This window comes from Thamnophis elegans, chromosome 3 (assembly GCF_009769535.1).
Source record: "Thamnophis elegans isolate rThaEle1 chromosome 3, rThaEle1.pri, whole genome shotgun sequence".
In the NCBI taxonomy this organism is placed as follows: domain Eukaryota; kingdom Metazoa; phylum Chordata; class Lepidosauria; order Squamata; family Colubridae; genus Thamnophis; species Thamnophis elegans.
The window spans coordinates 133,990,112-134,002,525 of NC_045543.1; the positions used below are offsets into that span (position 1 = coordinate 133,990,112).

At 39.4% G+C, this 12,414-nt stretch overlaps 1 protein-coding gene across 1 annotated transcript in view; it reads right to left on the reverse strand.

The window, feature by feature from the left end:
- Nucleotides 1-12,414, reverse strand: part of WDR7 (WD repeat domain 7) — a 248,113-nt gene that overhangs the window by 184,497 nt on the left and 51,202 nt on the right.

A 12,414-nucleotide genomic window follows, 5' to 3' on the forward strand; every position in this document is an offset into this window, starting at 1 on the left:
TAAATTGAAGCACATATTAACAATAATGCACTGTTATTCACATTTTTAGGGTATCTTTGCTTCCCTCCTAACCTGATACAAATAACTGCTACTTACCTCAACTGAATTTTAGATTTAAAAAACCTTTCGAAAAGGGCAACTTCCAATTTCACTCAAAAAAAGCAAATTATTCTAATATTCATCTTTCCAAAATTGTACATTTGCAATCTGTTTTTAACCTACTGTTTATCTTATTCTTGAGATAAAGCAGTGCGTGAAGACGATCAGCAGAATACTGCTTTAATTTTTCCATTCTCCTTACCCCATTCCTACTGGAGATCGGGATCAGTAGCCCTGTCAAAATCTAATCTCATATGCCACTGCTATAAAAAGATTGAACCTAGATCCAAAGATGCAGTTCCATCTGAGAAAAGCTTTTGCAGCTCAAAGAGACCATGAATACAAATGTAAAAAAATGAAAACTATAACCATTACATTCTCTCTCTGTCTCTGTCTCTTTCTCTCTCTCTGTGCCTGTGTGTATATGTGTAGTGTGTGTGTGAGAAAGATCATTTGCTGAGAAATAAACAAATATTGTTAAAAAAAACCTTTTTGTTTAGTGGACACTTTGAAGAAGGGTTGACATAGAACTTCATTATAAAAGTATAATCCACCAGTAATTCCGGATTCATTTTAAGCAGCGGTGTCCAACCTTGGCAACTTTTAGACTTCAACTCTCAAAATAGCTGGCTAAGGAATTCTGGAAGTTGAAGTCCAGAGGTCTTAAAGCTGCCAAGGTTGGGCACCCCTGGCATAGGGTATTGGAACAGGGTATCTAAATCTATGAACTGGGTTTGCTGCTTAAAAATAAGAAGATATTGTTTGGCAACAATTATAAATGGGGAGACGGAGAGAACATTCATAACTACCCTTAAGAAAAAAAAATCTGCCTCTGTCTCCCAGCAATTTGCCTCCTTGCAGCCAACAGCAAACAACCTGGTCAGCTTCAGCACAGCCTGATTGAGCACAAGCAGCTGATTGATGGTTGGACTGGCCTCCCAGAATATCGCCTATCAGCTGTTCCAAGCTGCAGCAATTGCTGCTGCCACCCATCACTGCCTCCACGTGCCTCATTTTCGGCTTCTGCGTGCCCCGTTTTTGGCCTCTGTGGGTTTTATTTTCAGCCCAGGCAGTGGGGATCACTGTCGCCACCTATCCCTGGTTCCTGGAAAGGGCTGAAAATGGGGCATGCGGATGCTGAAAACAAGATGCGCAGAGGCCGAAAATGGGGTGCATGGAGGAGCTGAGAGGTGGCAAAGGTGATGGGTGGTGCCAGCACTAATGGGTGGTGGCGATCCCCACAGCCTATAACAGCTGATAGGAAGTATTCCTGGAGGCAGATCTAACCACCAATCAGCTGCTCGTGCTAAATCAGGCTGTGCTAAAGCAGACCAGGCTGTTTGCTGTTTGCTGCAAGGAGGCAAATTGCTGGGAGGGAGAGGCCGAAGGGTGGGGGATGGTGGTGGGCAGGGCTTCAGCAACATTCACTGTATAAGACACACAGACATTTCCACTCACTTTATTTTGGGGGGGGGGGGAGTGCGTTTATACTCCGAAACATACGGTATTTCTTTTCACTGGTAATTCTCCACTATCTACAGGATCATAAAGTAAATCAATGAGAAAAGAAGAAAAAGAACAATGACAAACTATCCCGAATCTGACTCTGAGGTTGACCAAATAATATGTATTCACAATGAAGTATTGCCATTGTTGAAAATATCAAGATGTTTCAACTGACTAGCACAAGACTGATGCTAAAACAAGAGGTCTTCTTTTCCCATCAAAAAAATCAAGAGTTCAATCAATGAATTACTTTTCCATCTACAGAGGGAACTTGATTACCAAGGCAATACACAAACACAATGACTGCAATCCTATCCTGCACCTGCACAGCTTACCTGCACAGTTATCTGGAAATGAAATATTTTGTATAGGGTTGTATAGGGTGTTGAGGATTAATGTCAGGGACAGAAAGAGATGTGGTTCCATTAGAGGGGAAGATAGAGTTTTATAGATAAATGCCCTCTAATTCTCTTCCTGATACATTCTACATCTTAGGGAAAGGTAACTTTCTCATGGTTTTAAATCCCTTTTTCTATGAACCCACAAAGGTAGAACAATGAAAAATCTTTGTAGTTCAAGAATATGCTAGATCACTTCACGTATTCATGCTTTTTAGCCCTCAACAATTTGGATAAAACAGGGGTGTCAACCGATTGAGGCCTGCCTGAATCAGGGTTGTGTTTAGTTATGTATTATATGCATAACTAAAAATCAGGAAAGGGAACAAGGGAAGATTATAATTCAATATAAATTTGTGAATTACTATTAGAATTACATAAGTCTGATAAACATAACAAATATGATTATTGGTATTTTATCTGTAGTAAAAGGAGTAACATCAAGAATATGGAGATTGGCCTAAATGTTATACTGAAATATGGAATAATTAGGGAAAGATTATAATTCAACAAAATATGTGTATTACTACTAAAGGTTTATAAGATTGTTGACTGTGTTAAATATGAAGAGTATTGTTTTATTTGTATAAAAATGTAACTCTGGTTCCACACTGCTCACAAATGATATGTTTGTAGAGAAATAGAAACTAAAAACTTATTTAAAAAAGGAGGTTGTGTTTGACTTTGGGGGGATGGGGTAGCTGGGATCATGATGGGGCGTGGCAAGCTTGAGGTCATTCATTTTGGGAGTGCCTGTGGTGGCCCGAGCATTCTACCAGCAAAAACATGTTCCCGTTTTCAGCTATGACAGCCTCCTGCAGCCCTCTGCCGGAAAAAATGGAGCTCGGGGAGCCCTACATGTGGGCCCCCAGGTCCTGTTTTGCTGGCAGAAGGTTGTAGGGGGATGTCACGGATGAAAATGGAGTCTAGGAGGCCTCCCGAAATCCGTTTCACTGGCAGAGGCACCACTGGCCAGTCCTTCGCTGTTTCCAGGGTGGTCCCGTGGGCCAGATCTAAGCACCCTGCAGGCCAAATCCAGCCGCGGGCCTTGAATTTGACCCCACTGGGCTAAAAGATACTTCCAAATATTTTCTACGTCATTTTTTCTTGCTCTGTAAAATTTCTTTACACGTTCCTTTATACAAGTCTGAAATATAATAAAAGATAAGAAAGCAGTCTTTTCAGTATCTTGAAAAGGGTTGCTGTGTGGTAAAAACAGAAGGCAGGAATATTAGGCATGTACCTGCCTTGACTCATGTAGATAAAAAAGAAGGTATAAAATAATGATTTTATAGCTGGATAAAAATGCCAGTCCCAGTCTAAACATCTGGCTGACTGTGTGATGAGCCATAATAACAAATAAATAAACTAGTTTGTAATATAAATCTATTTAGTGGAAATGTATGAGCAGATCAGAGGCAATATGTAATAGAAATTAAACAATACACAGATACCTAAAGTTTAACTGTACACTAGCTATTAAATCTACAAGATAAAGACATATACTGCTACATTCAATGTTTAAATAAACCATTAAAAGTGTAAGTTCAGTGCTGGTTATCATAGACACCAATCCATTATTTTTTAAAGGAATTGATTTCATAATAAATTTATTGCTGTGCCAATATACAAGAGTCTGGATGTTGTGCTGTCTATTTTTATTCATAATTTTAAAAAACTAAAACTCCAGCAATTCTTCAGTGCAAGAAAAGATAGGATCAGGTTGACAAGGAGTATAAATGCGAAGGCAGATCCAATTTCTCCACTTCAGCTAAGAGAAAGCAGCAGGGGAAGCCAACTTTAGAAGATATCTGAAGGGTGAGTTGAATTGTTTAGTTTCAGTGGCTGGAACTCTGACTGGGTGCCCCATCTGGAGAAGGTCTGGATGGCAAAGCAAGGAAAGAGAGTTCCAAAGGTGCTTTCCTAAAAGGCAACTGGATTTTCTTGGGGTTTTTTTTTCCCTTGAAAATATTTCGCTTCTCATGTAAGAAGCTTCCTCAGTTGGGACAACCATGACCTGGATGATTTGCGATCTCCACTGAAGGAGAAGGAAACAGTTACAGACTGAGAAAGAGGAAGGAAGGAGGGAAGGAAAGAAGGAAGGACAGGGAGGAAGGAGGGAGGAGAGAAGGAAGGACAGGGTGGGAGGGAGTGGGGGAGAAGGAAGGAAGCAGAGAGGGAGGGAGGGATGGAGGACAGGAAGGGAAGAGAGAAGGAAGGACAGGAAGGGAGGGAAGAAAGGAAGGACAGGGAGAAAGGGAAGAGAGGAAGAAGGACAGAGAAAGAGGGAGGGAGGGAGGGAGGGAGGGAAGGAGGGAGGGAGGGAGGGAGGGAGGGAGGGAGGGAGGAAGGAAGGAAGGAAGGAAGGAAGGAAGGAAGGAAGGAAGGAAGGAAGTCAAACAACCTTCTCTCAGCCTTGACCCATGTCATTGTTAAGGGATCTTGATGCATAACTTGGCGATTTTCTGTTGAAGAGGACAATAAGGTTCCTTTGAGGAAGAACCTAGGAAGAGTTTCTTTGGGACCATCTGAGCCAAGGAGAGACAAGGAATGAGCTGCATCAACCTGGCTGTGAAAGGACACGGGTGAGAGAGAGAGAGAGGAGAGAGAGAGATGAGAGAGGAGAGAGAGGAGAGAGAGATTGAGAGAGCGCAATTCTGTGATTGTTCTGGAAAAAAACACAAACCCTGAAGCTTCTGTCTGAAAAAAAACTTCTGTCTATAGTAGACCATCTGCTCTTCTGATGGCGTATCACTTGGCCAGACTTGGGCTGTTGAGAGTTACAACTGTGCCACATTTGTAGGGCTACAGATTATAGACTGACATCTAATTGCTAAGTGAAATGAGCTACTCTTCATGCAGACCTTGTAATCATCTCAATCGGAGACCCCTGGCTTAGAATCAAGACGTTTGAAGAAGACTCTCTATCCTAATAAAACTGAGAGATGTTACCCCCACCAAGGATCCCCATTTAACTCTACGCAGGCAGATTCTGCAATTACTCCGGAGGGAAACTGGATTACTGCTGATTAGAGGAAAGCTTGAATCTAACTGTTAACTTAAATCTAAATCGTTCTTGGCATGACAAAGACATGGTAAGATATAATTATGGTATTAAGTTGTAAAAACCCATCTTTATTGTTTGTTAAAATGGTTATTTTCTGAATAATGTACATAAATAATTGAAAGTCAGTCAATACATTATAAGGCGGTGCATCTCAACCTTATCAATCTTAAGATGTATGGACTCAACAACCAGAATTCCCCCTGGCAGTATGAATTCTGGGTGTTGAAGTCTACACATCCTAAGATTGCTAAGGTTGAGACAAGCTGTATAGGTTTCATACAGCCTCCTGTTTCTAATTTCAATTTCAATCTTCCACATCTGTTCTGGGAGGTACTCCTTGAAATCCATTCCACTGGGATTAAGACACAATGGAAACAATCCACATGCCAACACACACACAAGCACCACACAACACGCACACACATGCACATGTACAAAATGTGCGTTTTAGAAAATCATTTAAAACCAACACAAACACACTCTTCTTTTCGAATCCATTTTGATTCCATTGATCCTGACAAAGTGAAGTTTTCTTTGTTGGCACCACCCACGTTAAATTGTTATTTGATCAGTATATACTGGTTAAATGCAATTCTGAAACAGACTTGGTTTTTTTTTTTTTTCGTAAAACCATCATGTATACCTGCTTTCTCCTTTTACAAGCCAACCCTAGAAATTTTCTTTAAAACATTATTTGAATTCAAAAGATTAAAGCGTCATCAATTCAGGATTAAACTAAATTGCACTTGTCATCCTCTGACCCTCACTTCACTACATGAAAGAGAATTAACGAATTTTTAAAATGTGTGGGCCTGGGTGCTCTCTGAACTTGGCTGCTTTCTTGCAGATGTTTCACTTACCCAAGTAGGCAATGTCATCAGTGCCACAGTTACCTAGTTGGATAATGAAATATCTGCAAAAACAATCCAGCTCAGAAAGCACCAAAAACCCCACAGTTCAATACTGATCTACAATATTCCTTCTATTGAAACTTTAAAATCTCTGCAATCTTATACTCTAATACATAACGTTGTCATTTTAAAAAGACATGGTAATGGTTAAGGTAAAGATTCCCCTCACACAAAAAGTACTAGTCGTTCCCGACTCTAGGGGGCGGTGCTCATCTGCGTTTCAAAGCCGAAGAGCCAGCACTGTCCGAAGACGTCTCTGTGGTCATGTGCTGGCATGACTAAACGCAGAAGGCTCACAGAACACTATTACCTTCCCACCAAAGGTGGTCCCTATTTTTCTACTTGCAATTTTAACATGCTTTCGAACTCCTTGGTTGGCAGAAGCTGGGACAAGCAACAGGAGCTCACTCCATTATGTGGCACTAGGGATTCGAACCGCCAAACTGCCGACCTTTCTGATCGGCAAGCTCAGCGTATCAGCTACTGAGCCACCGCATCATGATCAGTTTGCCAATGCAGAGAAAATGAATTACTTTTAACAAACTAAATGAAGTATTGGTTATAAATAACGACTGCTAAGTGAATTAATGTATTAGTTTTAAATAAAAGTTGCTAAGTGAGCTTAAATAGTTTGGAAAAATGGATGCATCTCATGTAAGAGAGGCATAACACAACCAGAGAGCAAGTCAGACAAAAGAAAGAGAGAGAGAGAAAAGGAAAGTAGAAAGAAGAGTGGTAAGAATACCTTCATTTACTAAGAAACAGGAATGTAAAGGAGGAGCAGGACCAGAATGATCACCTTCAGTACTAGCAGAAACAGCAGGAGCAACTTGAGCAGGAAAAGAAGAAATAAAAGAGGAAAAATGAAGAGAGACATTTCCAGAAATGAAAACAAAATTGGTTAGTATTATTAAAGAACAGAGTAAAACCAAAATCTCTAATTCACTGAAACACTTTAAAAGAACCTTTTAAGAAATGCATCCAGGATAGATAAAAAAAATAAGTCAGTTATAAATTAGTTGGTGACTCGGGTGCCCCAGAATGTGATTCGCCAGATCTGAATTCAGAGGTGCCAAGTGCATTTTTGTCCATTGACTGATTGTCAGCCCTGCAGCCATCTTTCTTTTTGGGTCTTTGGCCTGCCACACTTTCTATTATTCTGCTATGCATTTTCTATTGTGGGAAAATGGGAAGGGGGATTGTAAGGAGTCACATACTATGTAGCCAAAACAAAATTATTTCTAGAAAGCCAAGGTCATCCTTTGTTTTTGCATCTCTGCACCTGACCGGAACTGGATGGGATGGAACTGCCAGCATGGCAGTGGAAGATTGGTCCATGTGATGGACTTGTGGGTGTGGGGGCAATATCTTGAACTTTCAACTGGGTGGGGAAAAGCGGGAAGCTTTCAGATTCGGGTTTTCCCAGATGTGTCAACATGGCTCTCTTAATAAATTGGAACTTTGAGCAATACTTTGCCTTGGACTCTGATTAAATTTGGATGCTATTTGGAACCCTGACATTAATCTAAGCTGTGGTTTGTTTAACAATGACTTATTGAGTGAACAATTGTATGGGTTAACCTTAGCCATCCGTTGGGATAGGCACAACGAAGTCACAATGGGCATTTTGATAATTCCAACCTGGATTTTTTTTTTGGGGGGGGGGGAGGTTGCAGAGAACCCTTTCATCCAAAAATGGACAGTTGACTGTTTTCCAAATATTCAAGGGGTTTGGATTTTTTAAAAAAATCAATACATGCAAAACAAATCCTAAAACAAGCTTAAAACTACCAAACACAGGCAAATGAAGAGAGTAAAGACACTTTGATCTCAAAAAGAAAAAGGAAAAAAAAACCTGTTTCTGTTGATACCTATGCTACCCTGCTTCCCCGAAAATAAGCCCTCCCTAGATAATAAGCCCAATTGGGCTTTCAAGCACATGCGCTAAAATAAGCCCTTCCCCAAAAATAAGCCCTCTCCTAAAATATTTAAACACATGCGCAGCCGGTCCCCACTATTTCCTGAGAGGAAGGGGGGAACATGCCCCATGTGCCCAGTATGAACCTGCCATCCACGCGGAACAGCCTTGCAGAGGCCACTCCCGCAAACCCTAGCTACCGCGCCCCTTCTCTTAGGGGCTGCCACAAAAAGAGCGGCAGGCCCAGCGACACGAGTGCTGGCAAAAGTGTGCCAGAAACAGAGACAGAACTTCTGACCCTCTCTGGATCAGCTGGTCCACAGGCCAGAGCTAAGTGGCCTCGTGCACCTCAAAAATAATAAGACCTCCCCGAAAATAAGGCCAAGTGCTTATTTTGGGGGTCAAAAGAAAATAAGACCCTGTCTTATTTTTGGGGAAACACTGTATGTTTTCTCAAACTCTGAAAAACCAACCCTTTCTGGTGCTTCCTTAACTATCCCCCCAAAAATGTAACCTCTATAATAAATATAAATGATACATCAGACTGGAAAGTTCAAACAACACCCTCAGCCATCCAAAGCACATTATGGCTTCGTTTGCAATGGGGGAACCCATGGCATATTGACAGAAAATACATCTCAGTATGACCAGTGTGTGTCCTTTATACAGAATTATTATTTTAACAAACCAGATGTAAGTAGTGAATTCATATTATGACCACTTCAAAAAACAGCCTAGCCTTGGCTTTTCAGAATTGGCTGGAGAGCGAGGCAAATTCAAAGTTCTGAAAACGAATATCTTCAGGCAATCCCCGTCTTTAAAAATCGATGATTTAAAAAATAGCCTTTGCTGAATTAAAACTTCTTTCATGTTATGGTGGGCAATTTTGTGACTCGTGGAGAGGTTCTTAGATTTTTTTTTTTTAAAACGAGGAGGCAGTCCAAAGGCAGCCATAAACTTTATGGCTTCCCTAATGCTTCATGAATCAAATTATCATAAAAGGGCAGGCAGACCTTATGGCACACACCATTCTACAACCAGAGGTCAATGTTAAGATTTAGAGGTCACTCGCTGACACTTCCTTCTTGCACAGAATTAGCATATGTCATGCACAAGCATCTTCAAATTAATCCCTCTCCTTTATTCCATTGCAGGGTGACAATAGGCCCAGGCTCCAGAACAGATTACGTATTGTTTCCTGTATTGTATGTTTGGTTTTCATGCAGTGAACTACTTTTGTTACTCTAAGACATCTGCATCAAAATTACTAGCTTGTATGATTTCCACACAAATGCATCACGGTGGCATGCGCAAACCGGCTTGATGCACTTCATGTAAAGGGGGGGGGAGTGGGGGGAAGAAAGCTCACTAGAGCTGATAAAGGATTCAGACTGATAAATGCAAAGATCTTCCCCAAATATGTAGGTGAATTCCAGACTGAAAGTTTACTGTGCGATATTGAGGTTTGGGCTCCTTTTATGATCCGGGAAGGGGGGGGGGGGGAGACCAGCCTCTCTGGCTGTCACTGTTTATATCAATCAATGCAACTGAAAACAACAACAGCTGGCTTTGTGTATAGCAGGGCAGCAGCATTGGACTCTCCGGCAACCTGAAAATAATCACTGCATGAATCGATTACATGCAGGCTCTGTTTGCCGTGACTTAAATGTGCTACAAGTAACCAAGTTAAAGCCAGCAAAATTCTGTGTGTGTGTGTGTGTGTGTGTGTGTGTGTGTGTGTGTGTGTGTGTGACAAATGCAGTACCAAGTAATAGAGAGCTGATTAAGAAACACCTAAGTTGAACAAGTCATCTGGGACACAATTTCTTGTTTAGAGAAATATATGCAGTGCTATTTTCTTACTATTATTTTTTTACCAAAAATAGTATTAATTTCTTTGATATTTACTATTAGATTGGAGAAGTAATTAACTAGAAGCTTAATAAGTGAATTCCCAATAAGTGAGGTTAGAGATTATATATCTGTATCTATCTATCTATCTATCTATCTATCTATCTATCTATCCATCCATCCATCCATCCATCCATCTATCATCTATCCATCCATCCATCCATTCATCCCACTCTAATCTAGATAGATAGATAGATAGATAGATAGATAGATAGATAGATAGATAGATAGATAGATAGATAGATAGATAATAGATAGATAGATATAGATAGATGATAGATAGATAGATAGATAGATAGAGTAGATAGATAGATAGATAGATAGATAGATAGATAGATAGATAGATAGATAGATAGATAGATAGATAAGATAAGATAAGATAAGATAAGATAAGATAAGATAAGATAGATAAAAACACCACTCTAATCACTTCATTTAAAATGTATTCCATTGTGGGCAATTTCACAAAAAAAAGCTACCGAAATTACATGTCTGTTTTTCAGGGTCTTGCATCACATCACCATGCAGTTATCAAAATATTTACTTTACACTGAATTCTTCTATCCACTAAAAGCAAAATAAGAAAAATAAAGCTTTCAATTGATCCAGCTTTTAAACTGACTGTAGGATAAAACTATTTCAGAAGGCTTTAATATATCTCAGGAAGTTGGGAAAAAAGTAAATAGAAAATCACAGATCCCTAGTTTGCTTCTCTTGAACTGTTCAGCATTTCAAATTGAGGAAGCTTAATGAAAAAAGGTAAAAAAAGTGCCAGCAGGAAGTCCCTCTGTCTAGAACACATGCTATTATACAGATAGAATGACTAAACTTTTTATTAAATAGTTGCATGTGTAATTTATCCACTTCCCTGGCACGCAACACAATTGCCTATGAATAAAGGCAGTTGGAGCCCAAATTTTAACAAATACAGGTAAAGTTGCTGATTTTCTATTTATTAATTTGTTTGTTAAATGTATTTGCCACCTGTCTCACCATGAGGATACTATAGGCAACTTACAACAATAAAAATGAAGAAATGAAAAGACATGTAAACGTAGCCAAAGTAATTGTAACTGATTTTTTAAGTAACTGATTTTTCTATATTCTCTGCATTGGGATTAGTACTAACATCACTTGCAAAATCATTAAATAACCAATTTCTCATTTGGAGAAATAAGACACCTGCTAACTGAAGGGATTAACCTTGGTCAGAAAAAAAAGTCCTGGTAATGGGGATATAGATTCTATTGGGGGGGGGGGAAGCAAAATTAGTTGCACACATATATTTTTTTCTTCCATGGCACAGGATATAACCTTTTATAATGGCTCAGTTGTGAAACTGATCATCATTCCTTGTATACGAATGATGAACAAACACAATCACTTGACTTTACTTACTTTACTTGCACCTGTACCAGAACTTCCATAAACAAATTATTTGTGTGTCCAATCACACTTGGCCAAAAAAGGAATTATTCTATTCTATTCCATTCCATCCATTCCATTCCCATATTTCTGTTCTGTTCTGCTCTATTCTATTCTATTCTATTCATTCTAGTTTGGTCTGGTCTGGTCTGGTCTAGTCTAGTCTATTCCTAGTATAGTCTAGTCTATTCATTTTATTTTACTCTACTCTACTCTATTCTTTGTAGTTTGTTGGGGAAAACAAGAGAAATAAACTGAAAGTCATGAGACCAAAAAAAACAACCAACCCTCTAGCTGTAGATTGCTTAGTGAAGGCTGAACGGGAGCTAGAAACACAGCAGCAATGGTTATGAAGAATCTATGATAGGCCATGCCACTACTCATGGATCCCCCAAATAATAAACAACAACCATAGAGCACAAGAATAAATCTTGCAAGATGTTTATCATGCACGATCTGCCAAGAAAGTCAAAACTGCAAAACACTTAACATAATATCAAAGGCATGAGACTGCTAAAATCATGTGATGATTCCATGATATTTTGGGATGGTAGTGATGGAGAAATTATAAAAAACTGTAGATGGGGATGTACTTGGCCCATTGCAGCTGCTGACATGATGGTGCTATAGACTAAACTCTTAACAATTCCTGACATTTAACTGGCATTATTATAACACATACTATTATAATACAATAGCAGAGTTGGAAGGGACCTTGGAGGTCTTCTAGTCCAACCCCCTGCCTAGGCAGGAAACCTATACCATTTCAGACAAATGGCTATCAACATCTTCTTAAAGACTTCCGGGGTGGGGCACTTCACACTTCTGGAGGGAAGCTGTTTCACTGATTAATTGTTCTAACTGTCATATATAATGTATAATATAACAAGTAGTGGTATGGCATATTTTTTTTAAAAACATCAATGAGAGAGGTTTTATAAAAAATAGCGAGCTAACTTTTTTTGCTCAATAAATTAATCAACTTTCATTTCATTTTTGGAGAAGTGCATACATATCAGAAAACAGCTACTTTTCTGTCCATCTAGAGGAGCAGTTGAGTAGGTGACCACAGATCAACAAAACCTTTTAGCCGATGTTTCTGTTTGTAGAAATTTGAGTCGGTGAAACATCAAACTGTCCTAAAGGTTTTCTTTATTATTACCTTGGTCTTTAACTGGT